This window comes from Ictalurus furcatus, unplaced genomic scaffold (genome assembly GCF_023375685.1).
Source record: "Ictalurus furcatus strain D&B unplaced genomic scaffold, Billie_1.0 ctg2, whole genome shotgun sequence".
NCBI classification, from domain to species: domain Eukaryota; kingdom Metazoa; phylum Chordata; class Actinopteri; order Siluriformes; family Ictaluridae; genus Ictalurus; species Ictalurus furcatus.
The window spans coordinates 1,943-19,939 of record NW_026521045.1 but is presented as its reverse complement, the minus strand read 5'-3'; the positions used below and the strand labels follow the sequence as shown (position 1 = coordinate 19,939).

The 17,997-nt window shown below is 41.0% G+C and overlaps 1 long non-coding RNA gene and 4 other non-coding genes across 9 annotated transcripts; 3 read left to right on the top strand and 2 right to left on the bottom strand.

Moving 5' to 3' along the window:
- Positions 1–4: 4 nt before the first annotated feature.
- On the top strand, positions 5–15,853 carry LOC128604594 (uncharacterized). 5 transcript variants are annotated; one of them, XR_008385214.1, is made up of 5 exons: positions 5–2,081; positions 2,194–6,429; positions 9,912–10,567; positions 12,162–12,287; positions 12,806–13,121. It is a non-coding gene; the product is annotated as an uncharacterized LOC128604594 (long non-coding RNA). The 5 variants fall into 5 exon arrangements; XR_008385213.1 differs by lacking the exons at positions 5–2,081; positions 2,194–6,429 and adding exons at positions 15,004–15,057; positions 15,565–15,853 and having other exon boundaries at positions 7,800–10,567; positions 12,806–12,920; XR_008385211.1 differs by having other exon boundaries at positions 5–6,429.
- On the bottom strand, positions 7,529–7,600 carry trnag-ucc (transfer RNA glycine (anticodon UCC)). Its single transcript has one exon. It is a non-coding gene; the product is annotated as a tRNA-Gly (tRNA).
- On the top strand, positions 7,697–7,769 carry trnav-cac (transfer RNA valine (anticodon CAC)). The gene has a single exon. It is a non-coding gene; the product is annotated as a tRNA-Val (tRNA).
- trnal-gag (transfer RNA leucine (anticodon GAG)) lies at positions 14,651–14,732 on the top strand. The gene has a single exon. It is a non-coding gene; the product is annotated as a tRNA-Leu (tRNA).
- A 1,184-nt stretch (positions 15,854–17,037) lies between the features above and the next one.
- trnag-gcc (transfer RNA glycine (anticodon GCC)) lies at positions 17,038–17,107 on the bottom strand. Its single transcript has one exon. It is a non-coding gene; the product is annotated as a tRNA-Gly (tRNA).
- Between the last annotated feature and the right edge of the window lie 890 nt (positions 17,108–17,997).

Sequence of the window (17,997 nt, the reverse complement as noted above, 5' to 3'; positions counted from 1 at the left end):
TCCTGTTTCCTCCCTTCAGACAAACACTGTTTCCCAGAATGCACCAGTGAATCAAACGATTCCTCTTGATGTTTGACATCATTTGGACTCTGCACTTCAGTGGCTGCACACTGATGCACAACTTCACTAGAGGCCAGTTGAACGTCAGTGAAGCTCTTTACCATCACCTTCCTCTTCCTCCTCGCACTCAACCATGTGTTCACTAGGCTCTGGCTCGTCCTCTGGCTCCTCCCACTCCTCTAATTTTTCCTCTTTCGTCTCTGGTTCCTCCTCTTCCTCCTCCATATCCTGCAGCTGTGACTCTACTCATGAGCGTCGTGATGCGATTGATGTGTTCATGCTGCATCTGTGGTTGGTGCCATTATTCAGCATGGATTTGGGTGTGGAAGATCTGAGGCCCATGAAGCTGCGAGCTAGTGGACTGCTAGCCAAAACAGGTTTCTCCACCTCTTCTTCTTCTTCATGCCCCTCTTCCTCACCATCATAGATGACTCGCAGTTTTTTCTTCTTGGTGGGGCAGAGCAAGGACTTGTCTGCTGCAGTGAAATATACTGATTTCTGCCTACCACTATCATTGTTGGGTGTGGGGTCAGATTCATCTATAGCTCCAATGGCAGAGGTTTAGATGCATCAGCATCAAACTCGATGCAGGCTTTTGAATCAAAGTCCACCTCTGATAATGCTTTTGGTATGTTTGACTCAATTCCCAACAGAACTACAGATTAATCTGATTGCATGAAAGGAGAAATGTGCAAGGTCTGATTTGAGTGAGTGTGTATGATCGGATTTCTCCTCTATGATTAAACGCTCCTCATCATTTATGCTCTTAAACACTTGTCCAAAATAACTGTCCTGTCACCTGTGTAGATAAATCCATCACATGCTCATCCTTCACCTCCATCCCTCCATCCATGCTCATCATCTCCAGCTCGTCCGATCCTGATTGGGTGAGATCCACCACGGCAGGTGGGCTGAGGTTATGGCAGGGTGGCGTGGTTTTGACATCATCCATCGTCGTGTGTTGGTCTGGGCCCTGTTGCCATGACAGCGGGAGCCAACTGGGTCCTGAGTTCTGATTAACGCTGTCCATCATGAGGCTGTGCAGCTGTGACTCGGCCTGGACCAGGTCCTGCGCTTTCTGCACACGCTGGTCACTGTAAATACAACACATACAAATACAACAGCACGGCACACTCCTGACTTCAAAAAAGAAATTGCAAGCATTCTAGCAAAAACTTTCAAAAACAATTCCTCTATTGAGAACTGCCCTCCTGCTTTCTGGACTTTTCTTACTCAGCAAGAAAAAGAAAAGAGAAACTTCGGCTCCGGTACAACCGACCTTTTACTACGCATAGAACATCCCTATTTGAGGAAGAGTAAGAAAACATATAGTTAAAAGTAAAAATACTAAAGTGTACCGTAACCCTAAAGCTGATTGTTTGGTGGGGAGGTGTGTCTGATTGCTTATTCGGAAACAATCTGAGACGCTGTGACATTTATTTCTTCTGGTTTAGTCAAATTCAGATTAATGTTGTTTACAACACAGACAGCAGAAAATCCAGGTGGAGGAGTTTCAGTTTCTGACACTGTGGTCTCAATATCTTTAGAACGAGGAACTGAACTCTCCATACCTCCTGAACCACACCCTGATCACAAGCACTTGGTGCTAATGGGCTAGGGGTTAGGCTTTTGGAGTTAAGGGGTTAGGGGTAGAGAATATGAGTTAGGCAGTAGGAAATGACCTCTGTTACACTGTTGGTAGACTTGAAATGTGGAGTTTGTGGAATATCAGTAAGACTGTAATTCCCAGAATGCACTGCATGAGATGAGAGTGAGGAGGGTACAGGATTCTCTGCAGTGCCAGTGTACACCTCAGAGCTCTGGACTAGAAACTTTACATTCTGAAACCCTGCAAGACAGAATTGTGTCCATAGCACATTATCAGTCTTACCCTGTGTGTGTCTGTCTGTCTGTCTGTCTGTGTGGTCACTTCTTCCATAAGGCATATGTTGAGCCATGGCTGATGGATCACAGGACCTGCCCGATGTACGTGTGACATCCTCAAATCCCTCAGAGTAGAGGTGAGGTGTGTGCGTAAATGGATTCATGAGAGTTTCTCATCTCTCTAGAGACGGATGTTAAGGAGCAGCACATGTAGATGGTCACTTCTGCTTTGCATTCGTTTCCCAGCAGCACTGAGTACTTTCACACACACTGTGACTCAGTCTCCAGCATACACCCCAACTCCGAGTCTCTCACACAGCGATGCTGCCTTTTCTGGATATGAATCTCTGCATGCAACAGAGCAGCTGGGTCCTGCTGACCACACACATGAAGGTGAGAAGTGCGCGTGCACACACACACTGTATTTCAGCCTGCCTTGCTGAATTCCAGAAGCTGCTGCTAATAAGCTAGTTTGTTCACTGTGTGTGTGTGTGTGTGGGGGGGGGGGTATTATTTTGGAAGCACACACCTGTATTTGGACTAAACATACTAGCATGACCACAAAAAGATTCAAGATTGTGGCTCAACTGACGAGAGGCCATAAGGTTTGTGAGAACGCTGATATTCTTGTCCTGGGTTCGATGGAAACATGGTGTCAGGACGTGCGCTGGTCTGTCAATACAGTTCCCTCTGAAGCCCAGGATTTGTTTTTACTATACACTGAAGACATTTGGGTTTGAGATATGTCGGTCATTTTTAGGACATTCCAAACATGTTCCAATATTTTTGATCATTTGAAAAATGGGTAGGTTTAAACACAAGGTGCCATATTTTAAGTTGTTTGAATTTAATTTCCTAATATTTACATCTAAATTTGTTAATCAACTCCTATTCATCGTTTGATCTCGAGCCCAAATGTTTCCAGTATATAGCAAACCAAAATAATTGTCCTTGCTGTTCTAATACTTTTCTCCATATAATGGGAATAGCTCAGCAGCGGTGTTCTTCACAGTGGCTGACAGTTTTTGGTCTTGGTCTTGTCACTGAGTTGACCTGTGGAGATCCAGGGCAGGTTTCATGGTGATTTTCTCTGGCAGGTGGGGCATCTTCAAGTTACTTGGTTACAGTTATATTTCTATAGCACTTTTCTAGACACTCAAAGTGCTTTACACTGGGAGGAGACCACTAGTGTGTATCCTCCACCTGGATGATGGGACAGCAGTCATAGTGCTCCAGAACTCCCACCACACACCAGCTATTAGTGGAGAGGAGAGAGTGATGTAGCCAATTCAGAGATGGGGATTATTAGGGGGTGATCGAGAAGGCCAATGAGGGAATTTGGGCAGGACACTGGGGTTATACCCCTACTCTTTTTTTTTTATTTTTATTTATTTTTATTTATGTTTTATATTTTTAATGACCACAGAGAGTCAGGACCTCAGTTTAATGTCTCATCCAAAAGACAGTGCTGTTTATACAGTAGTGTCCCCGTCACTATATTGGGGCATTAGACCCCACACAGACCACAGGGTGAGCCCACCCTGCTGGTCTCACTATTACCACTTCCATCAGCAAGCTTAGTTTTCCCCAGGAGGTCTCCCAGTACTGGCCAGGCTCAACCCTGCTAATCTTCAGTGGGACGCCAGGCAAGAGCTGTAGGGAGAGATGGCTCTGGTTATGTATTTCTGCATTCAGTGATGGACTGGGAACCTGTTTTCTCGTAGCTGCCCTAACTGTTTAGGAGGGCGTGCTCCTCAGTGCAGAGGTACGCTTCCATATGGAGGCTCTATTCAATGACTGTACCCTGTGCTGTGATTGGCTTGCAGGTTTGGAGGCAGTGTGTTTGAAGTGCCACTGCACTACGATAAACCCACCTTTGAGAGTGAAACTCGCAGCTAGGAGACCAGCGAAACACACTGTGACTGTAAACACACACACACGCACATGCGTACATGTTCACATACACTATACATACATTTACAGTCACAGGTTTGGATTTAAAAATGCATTTTATTTATTTCTGTGTGTGAGTTATTTAATGACCTCATGCTGTGGTTAATGGGAGGAAAATCTCTCTTCTCTTTTATCTCTGGGGTGTGTGTACTGGAGAAACACACAGTTCACCAGCTCCCTCTGCTGGACATGTGTTGCATTACCTCTCTCTTTCTCGCACACACAGTCCGTATATACTGAATTTGCCATGTGACAGGTGTTCCTGGTTCAGTATGGGTGGAGCTTATGTGAATTTTTTTTCAACTTAATCATGTGACATCCGTTAGCTTTTCTTTCCACTTGTTCAGCTTGATCATCTATTTAATGCTGTATAGCGACTGCTGGGTAGGTAACGTTAATGTTCGCTATGTTAACTAGTGCTGTGGGTAGGTGACGGGCTAGCACAGCTGATATTACTAAACTATTATACTGTTTAATTATAGGCAGGCTTTTATGCCCACAAATACTAAAGAAATAAAAACAGAAGCTAGTGGTAATGTTATACAGTTCAGATTATACTTAAGCTCCGCCCTCACTGACTCAGACACGCCTGTCAATTGGCACAAAAAGCTTGCTATTCAAAAAAAAAAAAAAAAAAACCTTAAAATTATTCTAATTTTACAAAATATCAAAATGTGTCCTTTTATGTGTGTGTGCTTCACAATGTGGCCTTATTGGTATCTTCTGTACTCTATGAACTACTGATCTGAACTGTTAAATAAGAGGTGCAATTTTAATCAAATTATAGTGATATGAAAATGTAAACTGTAAATAAAGTCTCTTTTTATCATGAATGTGTGTGTCCACTTGATCCCTTGGCATGAGCGGGGATATTTATCTAGAGTATCAGTTACTATACGAAGTCTGTAGTAACAGCATTTCTCTGAAGATGATTTAATGGAGCTTGTGTTTAGAGTGTAACTTGTACTTTAGTTTTCTTCATTTTCCCAAAATTTAACACCAGATACTTCACAGTACACGAATACCACATGGAGATACAAACTTTATAGTTGACGTGAGGGTAACACTGTTTACACAAGGGTAATAGGGTTGACACTGAGGTAATGCTGTTTACACAAGGGTAACAGGCTTGACACTGAGGTAACACTGGTTACACAAGGATAACAGGCTTGACACTGAGGTAACAGGGTTTACGACCTTTAAGTGTAGAGATCTGATTAATTTTATGTACATATGCGTGTTCATGAATAAAAAAACGTACTGTCGTGTCTGCTCAACTTTTTTTTGATGAGGGATATGCAAATTGAGTTTAAATTCACTAGTCTTACTTAAATTTCCTATATTAACATGTAGATTTTAATTATAAATATATTTTCTAATTATTATAGTCTCTATTGTATCACTGGAACAATGGCCCATATACACTCAGCTAATCACGTGACAGCGGCACTGTACATGAAATCATGCAGCTACAGGTCAATAGCTTTATTAATGTTCACATCAAACATGTATTATTGTGTATGGGGAGGACCGGGTGGGTGTGAGACCCAGTTTCTGTCCCAATTTCTGTCCCAGTCTGGCCCGGCTCCTTCAGGAACTACTTTATCTGATGTGTATATCAGCTGCTTATTTCTTCTTGGCCTTTACACACAGTAAAGGTTTACTGTGCTGCAGTTCTACATGTCTTTATTCTTTTGACCATTAGGGGGTCTCCAATGTAAACCCTTGAGAAATTAAACATTTTCAACACATCTGTAATAAAGCTGCAACTTTTGGGGTTTTGAGGGGTTTTTTTTTTTGGAGAGTTTTTTCAGGTTTGGAGGGTTTGAGGGGTTTTTGGACTGTTTTGGCGGGTTTTTTGGGTTTTGAGTTTTTTAGCATTTCAGAGGGTTTCAGAGGTTTTCTGGTTTTTTTTTAATTATTTTTTTATGGTTTTGGAGGGCATTGGAGTGTGATGATCATGGTGACAATGTTGACGATGTTGATGACGACGATGATGTTGACGATGATGATCATGATGACGATGATGGTGACGATGATGATGATGACGATAGATGATGACTATGACCATGATGATGACAATGTTGATGACGTGATTATTATGATGATGAAGATGATGATGACGGCGACGATGATGATGATAACGATGGTGATGATGATGACGATGATATGACGGCGATGATGGTGACGATGATGATGATGATGATGATTACGATGATGGTGACGACGAAGATGACGATGATGGTGATTATGATTACGATGATGAGAACGATGACGATTATGATTACGATGATGGTGACAACGATGATGACGGTGACTATGATGATGACGGCAATGAGGGTGACAATGATGGCAATGATGACAATGACGACAATGATGATGATTATGAGGACGATGATGATGATGATGATGGTGATAATGGTGGTGATGATGGTGATGATGATCTGAAGTCTTTATTTTCTCCTACAGCGTGTATGAAGCAGTGCTGCACGGAGCAGATGACGGAATGTCTGGACTGGATTATGGCTGAATGTAAGAATTTGTATTCAAAATTTCTGCAGATTATGGCGATCTCCTTCATACAGAAGTCAGATGGTTGAGTAGGAGTAAGGTACTTCACCGTTTTATTTCCTTGGTGAGTGAAATTAAGGCTTTAATGGAACCAAGGGGGGGAGGACACTAAACTGTTGTCTGATGGCTGCTTGATCTTGCATTCTTGGCTGATGTGACAGAGAAACTGAATCAGCTCAATCTTCAGTTACAAGGTAAAGACAAAACCATATGTGATATGATCAGTGCTGTGAAGGTATTTAAAGCAAAACTGTCATTTTACCTTCAGCAATTGAAAAACAAAAGATTGCAACACTTCCTTTCATTGGTAAAGATAGAAAGAAAGCCATGCAAATGCAACCAAAGTTTTGGATGTACTCGAGTATTGTGACCTCCTGTCCAGGCTTGGGCAGGAATCTGAGGAAAGGTTCAGTGATTTTGAAAATCTTGAGATATGTGTGGCATTTGTTGCCAAGTCTTTCATGGAGATAGACATGGATCACATTTCAAAGCAGATGGCTGAACTGTTCAATGTCAATGCTGTAGAGATGGAGTTGGAGGTTATTAATCTCCAAAATCATATCCAGCTGAAATCTCAGCAACATTCACAACATTTCTGGAGACTTGTAGACCCAGAAAACTACAAGAACATTCACCAAGCTGCCCTCAAAGCATCTGCTTTATTTGGATCTACAGACCTTTGTGAAGCAGCGTTTTCTGATATGAACATGATCGAATCTAAATTCAGAACAAGACTGACAGATGAACATTTAAATAATTGCATAAGAGTGAACCTAAGTGCATACATGTCAGCATATACCTCCCTTGTGGAATCAATGCAGTGTCAGTCAGCTCATTAACTGTAAATAAGTGTGAATGCACTTCATGTCATATTGGATATTGTGTGTTTACAAACAGCAAATAAGCACTAAGAATTCAAGTGGGAAGCAGAAAGAGTTGTGGGAGGCCTGCCAAGAAGCCTATGGCACATTAGGTTGACCCATTTATTTTCAGGTAGGTGATTCCTTCCTTTTGTGCCAACTACCATAAAGCACCTCCAGAAGCTCCAAGTTACAATCTGTGCATTGGCCGGGAATCGAACCCGGGTCAACTGCTTGGAAGGCAGCTATGCTCACCTCTATACCACCAATGCCACGCTAGACAGTTCAACTCTGCTGAACAAAAGTTTAAGTATGTGCTCTTCTCATCAGCAGACCATAGGCAACAGCTAAAGGGCACTTCTGTTGTGGTTTCTGTAGTGTAGTGGTTATCACATTTGCTTCACATGCAAAAGGTCCCTGGTTCGAGACTGGGCAGAAACAAGCTAGAAATTTTGAACTTTGCTTTAATAACTGACCGGTTGTCATCACTGTAGGATCAGGTCCTCTAGAAACAGCCGGAAAGCGAGACCTTGGACAGAGCAGATTTCCTTCGTTTGTGCTTTTGTAGCAAAGCAGTTAACATTTGCTTACAAAATGAAAGGGAGTCTCTGGTTTTCCACAGAAAGTGGAAGCCTGGCTCTTTCGTTGCTCAATAAGACTCTGTGCGTGACTGGAAAATTTTCCGTAAAGTACTGGTCGCCAAGTTCACCTATCAGCAAGAGGTCTACGCCCGAAAAAGGCTGGGAGCGGTTTCCCTTCCATTGAGCTTTTGGAGCAAGGCAGATAACAGCTGCTTGCAAAATCACAGGCAGTCTCTGCTTTTCCACTGAATGTGGAAGCCTGGCTCTTTCCTTCATCAAGAAGACAAGAGTAATGATGCGCTTGATTCGAGGGGTAGGGGTAGACATGGCCAGGGAATAAGAGAAACAATACAGAGCAGCAAGTAGTTACACAGACTCCTGAATGTTCTCAATAACCATACATTTCATGTAAACACCAACCAGAAAAACTGAAAATATATGTACACACTGTATTTCACAATAATTAACAATGGTCAAGTCCATCAATAATGCAAATGTCCAAGTCTGTTAAGTTCAGTACCCCAACTAAACTTTCTAAATCTTACGGTTCGGTCCCCATTTGGGCGCCACTCTGTAGCGTGGTACCTTATGGGGTTTGGACGCCAGACAGTTCAAATTAACAGTCACTTATAACTTATAATTTGGACATCACTCAGAATAAGGCTACTCAATTCTTACAAAATAAGTTTATTATTATTTATGCAATAAATATAAGAAAATACAGATCGTTTCAGTCATAGAAACCGAAATAATGAAAACCAAAAAGTTCCCCTACGTGGGATTAATAAACGCACCCATAAGGAAACAAGGCTCTATTCATAAAAGAAAATTTTCACACACAAAAGGCAGAACAAAAAACATTTAACCCCAAAATAATTCTTAACCAAAACAAAAAAGTTGTTCACTTTAAAAGCTGCACTTCAATGGCGGTGATTTAGGCGTACGGGAGTTCGTGAACCCGAAAGCATGGGAAACCGGCAGTCAGATTCCACTTAACACTCGGAGTTTTTTACAGACAGTAACATCCAACGATTTAAACATACTGGTTCTCCACAAAAGTATTGAAGAAAGGACCTCAAACCCGTGATGTGCCTCCGAACCCTCAAAACTCCGCTCGCTTGTTTATTCACCTTGGCAGAATATTCCCGAAGTGTTCGCCAGCCACCTGAATCAATATCCACAAGGTTATAATCCACAGTAAGAGCATTAGCATGGTCCTTGGCAAACGCACACCATCAGTTCCGCCATTCCCACCTGGCTCTCATTTCCGCGTCCCGCTTTCTCTCACCTAGTCACCTGTTCTTTTCATTGCTTCCTAAGACCCCACCCTTCTCTTCATCTCTTTTTTTACTTCCGTTAATTAAAACACCACGGAATGGAACAGACTCCGCTTCTGCGTCACTAAATGGTAAAATGGTAAATGGCACACTTATATAGCGCTTTTATCCAAAGCGCTTTACACTGTGTCTCATTTACCCATTCACACACCAATGGTAGCAGAGCTGCCATGCAAGGCGTTAACTTGCCATCGGGAGCAACTTGGGGTTCAGTGTCTTGCCCAAGGACACTTTGGCATGTGGAGTCATGCTGGCTGGGAATCAAACCGCCAACCCTACGATTGGTGGACAACCCGCTCTACCACCTGATCCACAGCCACCCCTGTCACTGGGCAGCTATCTGTTACAAATGAATGGGAAAATATCCTTGGCATCCCTGCAATTCAAGGATGTTGTAATTGGTAAGTTGTGATGTCAAAAGTATCTGTACCAAGTTGATACTAAAATTTTAAAAAGAATGATACGATAAGTTTTTTTTTCAGTACCGGCAGTACCAAGTATTCTCCTGCTTTCTGATTGACTTTCTTTTGTAGGTATTAATTAACCGTGATTTCCACTCAGCCATCTTACTTGAATTTGTGTAGGTTAGGAATAAGACTGAGGATGGAGTTGTACAGTTTTGTAGTGTGTATCATTTGTAAATATTGTTAACTTCTTTACCATAGCCATGCTGAGGGAGGTGTTGACTAAATTAGAGATGGTGCTGGACCAACAAACCACTGAGCTTGCTTCAACTACAGGTGTTCCAGGTGCAGTCTTTGGATACTGATGAAGATTTACTGCCCTGCAAGATCTTCCTCAACTGCATAGTCTGGAGCAAAGGATGCAACAGAGCCCAGATTGCAAGCAAAAACTGGTGAGAATTTTTTTCTTTTTTTGTTAACAATTGTTTGCACAATTACACAGCTACTGAGAGTGTTTGTTTTCTCAAGGTGACACACTCGTACTCAAAGCACAACATTCAACACCACTTTGATATGAGGGAACAGTTATGACCTAATCTTTGGTAGAGGAGCAAAACATGGAAAGCACACAGGGCAGGGTAACTGCAGGAGTAGTGAGAAGCACTGACACAGTTAACGAGGCAATACATGCTTATTAATTATTTATATTTTATATTATTTTATATTATATTATTGTTTTAAAAATCATCGGTTTCGGGTAAACTGGTTGACGCTTATTGACAGGGCAGATGTGCTTGACTGCACCTGGCGCATATTGAAGAGGGTGATTGCTAACTCCCTGGCAAAGAACCTCAATTGGAGGGGAGTCAATGGAAAGACTTCACTGGCCACTCTCGAGCTTGGAGAGGTCATGATTGGTAAGTATATCTGTTTACATACAGAATTAGCTGTCTCTCTCAGATGATATGTAAGGGGTAATAGCTAGATGTGCATTAAACGATTTTAGTGCATGATGTGGAGGAAAAGAACCACTCGTTCAAATCGTCACCTAGCCATGGATTACCCCGCTTATACCATGGTCTTTCCACAATTAATAACATTAAAGCTGTCATTGATTTTAGAAGCACAAACTTTGATTAGAAGTTTAAAATGACAGTTAATTTCTATTAGTTAGGTCGTTAGATCTGGAATTTTGCCCGATATAAATCAGACACAGAGATAAAGTAGTGTGATGAGATTACATTTATTTGAATGAATTGACAGATATCTATCAGAGACAGAGAGATTAAGCATATATGAATTACCTGCATCATGTGCCTCTCAGCAGTCAGTCAGTGCGTTTACATGGACAACAACAATCCACTGTTAACCCGATTAAGACGATACTTTGATTAAGAAACTACCATGTAAACAGCAATTTTTAATTACCTTAATCTGATTAAAGTCAAGTTACTCGAAGTAAGCACTAATCGAATTAAGACATGTCGAGTACTCCTGTTTTAGTCGCATTATCAACGTGTATTACAGACATGTAAACACCTGAATCACATTATTAACGTCGTGTGAGTTTTCACCGCATTTTGCGACAGGACACGTACACACACGGCAGTGCTCAACATTTTACGGCGAACAAGAGAGCACGGCTGCGTCCCAAACCGCATACTTGCCTACTATAGGCCTGTAGTGGGGAAAATACATCTATCTCGGCTACTATAGAGACGCTAAGTGCACGGTTTGGGATGCAGCTCACGGCTTCAAGCAGTTGTCTATTTGCACATACAGCATGACAAATAAATAACTGCGCTTAAAGCGTTCATAAAAAAATTAAATAAAAACACCCAAAACTGTATACTATACCATAACGAAGACGAACTGTATCTTGATACGTGAAATTCTGGAGGGACGTCGGACGGCGTGGCGCGGTGACGTAATGACGCGGGCTGTTAATCTAATTATGTTCTATAACATGTAAAATGGGAACATGACAGGAGTATTCTAAAAGTGACTCATGTAAACACCTTAATCACGTTATTATCTTACTCAGAGTAAGGTCAATAATTAGATTACTGCTGTCCATGTAAACATAGTCAGTGTTGCGCAGCAGTAGTGTAGTAAAACTGAGAGTTGAATTACTTCACAAACAGTGATGGTAACACCTCATTGCTGAGAAATATAATGTAACTTTTCACCAGCAAAGCTATTTTTTTTGTTAAAGTTGCAGACAGTGCCGGCAAGAAGTGTCTGTGTGTATGAATGTGTGTTCACGAATGTCTCTGTACGCTCGAGTGTCTGTGCGTGTGTGTGTTTGTGTGTGCATGTAGGCTGTGCGTTGATCTAGAAATGCTCACAGTGATCAAACTGACTGGAACTACCTGTGCAATAAACGGTTATAATGCACACCTTCCAGCCATTCAGAATCCAATATTCACACTGACCATGGTATAAATGTAATTAATGCTTAAGATTCATAATAACCTTACGATATGTATTGCTTTCTTCCAATGTTCATAGAAACCTCTTCACGGCTAAAGCTGCAGAGATGGAGGTTGAGGGGACCATGAAGAGGTGGCTCCAGCTGGCATCAGATCGAGAGTGCGGGCGCAAGAGAAGACTTTTGAAAACTTTTGCAAAAAGAAGGTATTTAGAGTGTTTTAACTGTGGTGTCTTTGTTAATTTGTTAAAATGTTCATATTATAGTCTATTTTTGATTGTTTATAAAAGTCCTTGCTGTTTTTAAGTGGTTGAAATTGTGTGTGTGTGTGTTGGTAGCTGGGTGGCTATACAGTTGCGGTCAGAAGTTTACATACCCCTTGCAGAATCTACAAAATCTTAATACTCTTAACAAAATAAGATTGATCATAAAAATCCTAAGTTTCTTATTTAGTACCGCCATGAATAAGCTATTTCACATAACAGATGTTTACATATAGTCCACAAGATAATAGCTGAATTAATCAAAATTACCCCATTCAAAAGTTTACACACGTTTGATTCTTAATACTGTGTGTCGTTACCTGAATGATCCAGGACTCTTTTTATGTGTTATGATAGTTGTTCATGAGTCCCTTGTTTGTCCTGAGCAGTTAAACTGCCCACTGTTCTTCAGAAAAATCCTCCAGGTCCTTCACATACTTTGCTTTTCCTGCATATTTTAGCCCTTTCCAGTAGCGGTTATATGATGTTCCGATCCATCTTTTCACACTGAGGACAATCGAAGGACTCGTACACGACTATTCCAAAAGGTGCAAACATTCACTGATGCTCAAGAAGGTAACAGCATGCATTAAGAGCCTGGCTGTAAACGTTGTAAACAGGATGATCATGTAAATTTTTTTGTCTTCTGGGATACTTCTTCTATGCTGTATTAACCATCTTTCTGTAATAGACCTTTTTCACCTCAGAGGACGAGTCTGCAAGTGTTGTCTAATTTCCACGACACAACTCAGTTTTTACATTTTTTAATTTTATTTTTAAGAAAAATAATTAAAATTCAATAACCTTTTGACTGTATGAGGTACCGGTAAATGAGAAAAAACATAGTACTACTTTCATAAAATGTCATGTGCAGCTTGATGCTAATTATAGTAATGTATAGTAATTCTGAGTCTTGAACAGTAAACTCTCAAGTGTCATTGTCATGTCACAACAAACCAGCGACTCCGTTTCCCAGAATGCACCTCAGACTACAAACATGGCAAACACAAACTACAACTCCGAACCAACACACCGACATTGTTAACCTTCTCCAGAATACTAATCAGACAAACCTGTTACCAATGAACCCACTACATTAGAGAAGGAAATACTGGATGTGAAGTGTATTAGTGCTAGTGTGTGTGAATAGACTATCAGTTTAGATAGTGACCCTGAACACTACTAACATGCAGTGCTTTCTTGGGGTGGTGCTGAAGTTGGAATTGAACCGGTAAGAAAGATATTAGAGAGAGGCTTCTTTACACTCCTGAGGATGTTCAATTAGAACCTGCACCAAACTCACCTGATTCAAGTCATCAGCTAATCAAGCGGCCTGCACGAGCTGAGGTGGGTGCTTTAGAGCAGATAAAACACCAAATGTGTTAGATAAGAGTTCAGAGCCTGTGTTCTAGACACATGATTTAGAGTGGAGACTTAGGCTTAGACCTGAGCTTTGGAGTTATTCTGATTATAGGTTTCAGTGAGGAAGTGACTGAAGTTAAGGAAAGGAACTGAAAATAAAGTTATAGTCTTTCTGAGTAAACAGAATAAGGCTATATTAGTGTTACGGGGGAAAAAATAAGCTTGTAGCAGTGCTGATGAAATACATGTACATGTCAAAAACTGCTAGAATGTTTTTTGGCCACAGCTGCTGTAAACCCACCCACATCCTAGAGATGAAACTGTTCTGTAATGAGGGATGGGCTAAAATTCCTCCAAGCTGACGTGCAGGACTGATCAACAGTTACCGGAAACGTTTGTTTGCAGTTGTTGCTGCACACTGAGGTCACACCAGATACTGAAAGCAAAGGTTCACATACTTTTGCCACTCACAGGTATGCAATATTGGATCATTTTCATCAATAAATAAATGACCATGTGTAATATTTTTGTCTGGATCCTTTAATTAGGTTCTCTTTATCTACTTTTAATACTTGTGTGAAAATCTTATGATGTTTTAGGTCCTGGTAATGAAGATGTATAGAAGGTTCTAAAGGGTTCACAAACTTTTAAGCCCCACCGTAAGTGGGATGTAAGGTCATGGCAGAAGAGCTCTTCCGCAAACACTACCGATGTGACCGTGGACCATGGGGTCTTAAGCCTAGACGAATCGCGTCCAAAAGGCCAGGCCTTAGCTCTGTCTTCAGCTGGAAATGGTTAGATGTCTCCGCCAGAGCTGGTTAAGCGAAAGGCACTTGAGTCTCACAACAGCCCATTTGTCGCGCCCATGCCAGATTTCTTGTTGTCCGGTGGAATGACCCGGTCACCTTCTTACCACGGACGGGTAAACCACCACGTTGTCCTGGGGTGGTGTGGCCGAGTGGTCCAAGGCGCTGGGTTGAGGCTCCAGTCTCTTCGGAGGCATGGGTTCAAATCCCACTGCTGCCAGGGTAATTAGCTGAAAGTAGTTCTGCTTAACTTTTCCAGTTAATTCTCAATGGTAGTCCTTATCACTACGGATGCAATATATTTTTCACCACGTGTTGATTCCATGGCGCTGTTCCGAAGCTTGGTGTTTTTTTTTTGTTTGTTTGTTTGTTTGTTTGTTTTTTTGAAGATCTACATTTTGAATTGCCTCCGCTATCACGAAAACCAGTTAATACTTTATTGGCTTTATTTTTTCGGCTTTCATCTTTTTGTTTATTTCTTTTTTCCCCAGACAGTGATTAACATTCATCATTTTACCTGAGAAAAAAGCGCTATTAGGCGGCAGGTAAAGTGAACTGTACACTTAGATTTATTCATTTAGCAGACGTTTTTATCCAAAGCGACTTAAAATAATAAAATTGCTTATTTACTCATAAGAAACATCGGTATATTATGAATATCATTTGAATGGTTTAAACTATATATGTAGTGTCAATTCAGGAATATCATTATACGTTTGTATGCCGAGTGAAATTTCTGTTGTCTACTGTTCAGTGTCTGTTGTTTGTTCAGTAGTCAAACACACAGTAAAATAAAGTCTTTTTGGTAACAAGTGAGCAGATCACAGTTATGTTAGATTAAGTTAGAATATATTAGAGTAGATGTGTATCTTTTCAATAGTTGTATAATTAAATTTTGGGTCATTGATCTTTTACTCTAACATGAAACCTGTCAAGTTATTTTAAAAGAATCAGTTACCATAATTTTACTTTAACAAAACAATACATAACTATGTAAATTCTTTTTATATATTTATTTATGTTAATTGTTCATATCTATGGGTACTATTCAGGCCATCAGCATGAAGAAAAAAAAAAAATCCCTGGGAGAATCAACGTGTCCTTCAGGAGAGGCCCATCAGGTCATTTACTTTGGGGCTCATCTGAAGAGGCCAAGAAGCATTAAAGACAATCCTTCTTTGCAAGAGAAGTCAACACCTCAAAGAAAAGATGTGGTCAGGAACAATACAGCCACCCGCTCCATTCAATCCACCTGCTAGTGGTATTCCTGAAGACGTACCTCTGACACAGGCAGCAGTTGAGAAGACACCAAAAAAACAAATTAGATCCTGTTTAGCTTGTGGTCAGCCAAATTCTCATTACATGGTGATGGCTCCTCTGTATATTTCTTTTAGCAGGCTGGTGATGTTAAATACTTCTACTGCTCCAGGAAAGTCTTTGAGGCATACTCTGCAGAGGGCCTTCTGGTCATCTGTGCAGGTTTCTGCCACCAGCCACTAAAACAAGGACCCAATAGCCCTCATATCCACACTGGTTTCCCTGGAGCGGCAGGCAAATACATTTACTGTCCTTCTAAAGTGCTCTCCCTGTATCAAGTACAGGGAATGAATGCAGAGACGACATGGGCAGAGTTTCAGCAGTCCTCATTCTATGAGGCTGAGAGCCAGAGGTGGATTGTTGAAAAGAGAAAATAACTTTGTTGTGAAACACAATATTTATGGTTCTGTGCATGGCATGTCTGATTGCAAGCCAAGCACAAGGTTGAATTTTGGGTAAATAGTTACAAATCCTGTGTAATACTGTTGTCCATGAATCGCATTCTACTTTTTCTGTGGCTCGCTCTCTCTCTCTCTACCATTGTGGAATTGTGTATAGACAACATTGTATTTTAAAAAACAAACAAAATTGTCCTGTGTATTTGTAAATATGTTTTATCTAGCTTGTATTTGTAAGTGTTTTAAAATCTTAGTCCTTATTTGCAATAACATTTTCAATAACTTACTATAACACACTCTGCATATATTATTTAGATAGTTATTTTAATTTTGACCAAGCTGTTAATTTCAACATTCTTCTTTAACAGTTAATTTTACACCCTGAAAGAGTATCGAAAGAGTAAATGTTGACAATGCCGCTTTTAAAAAATTACATAGATACAATATGTAACAGATAATATAATATAAATATTTTGAACCGATGTTTTACGTTAGGGTCGTCCGACCCTCCTCCTTCATTTTCCTCACTTTCTATTGGCTAGTCAGTGCTCTACACCTACGTGTGACTGGCCCCCGCGTGGCAGGTGAGAATTCTACCACTGAACCACCAATGCTTATCTTAACGGATCAACGACAGTGCAGAGTGTGCTTTTCATTAAGTATTGTTCTGATTAAACAGTTTGGTTTCAAAATAGAGGAGCATCCTAAGTCTCTTGTGTATTTCAGCAGCACGGAGTTCGTCTAGTTTGGGCAGAAATGATAAGGTTTGTAATGTTCTTTTGGTGAAGGCTTAACTTCCAAAGTCACTTCTGCATTGGCCAGGAATTGAACCTGGCCTCCCGCGTGGCGGGCGAGAATTCTACCACTGAACCACCAATGCTTAGTTTAATAAGCTAAAGACTTCGCAGAGTGTGCTGTTCAGGTAAGTATTGTGGCGCTTCAGCAATTTGGTTTCAGAATTGAAAAGGAGCATCCTAAGTCTGTTGTATATTTCAGCAGCATGGAGTTCGTCTAGTTTGGGCAGAATTGATAAGGCTTGTAAAGTTCTTTGGGTGAAGGCTCAATAGTCAAAACTCTGCTGTACATTGGTTGGGAATTGAACGCGGGCCTCCTGCATGGCAGGTGAAAATGTTACCACTGAAACACCAATGCTTATTTTAAAGAACCAAAGACTTTGCAGGGTGCGATTTACAGACGAGTATTGCGTTCCTTCAGCAATTTGGTTTAAAATTCTAAAGGAGAATTTCTTGTATATTTCAGCAGCATTGAGCTCGTCCACTACCCTAGTTTGGGCAGAATTGATAAGGCTTGTGAAGTGCTTTGGGTGAAGACTCCATATGCAAAACTCTGCTGTGCATTGGTGGGGAATCAAACCCAGACTTCAAAGACCCTGCTGAGTGTGCTTTTTTTCAGGTAAGTATTGTGCTGATTCAGCAATTTGGTTTCATAATTGAAAAGGAGAATCCTAAGTCTCTTCCATATTTCAGCAGCACGGAGTACCCTAGTTTGGGCAGAATTGTTAAGGCGTGTAAAGTTCTTTGGGTGAAGGCTCTTGCACCGCAAACGTCTCCAAAACTCAGTTGTGCATTGGCCTGGAATCTAACCCGGACTCACAGAGGGTGCTTTCCAGGTAAGTATCGTGCTGACTTAGCAATTTGGTTTCAAAATTGACAAGGAGCATCCTAAGGCTCTTGTATATTTGAGCAACATGGACTGTGTCTGCTACCCTTTTTTTGGCAGAATAAATAAGGCTTGTGGAGTTCTTTGGGT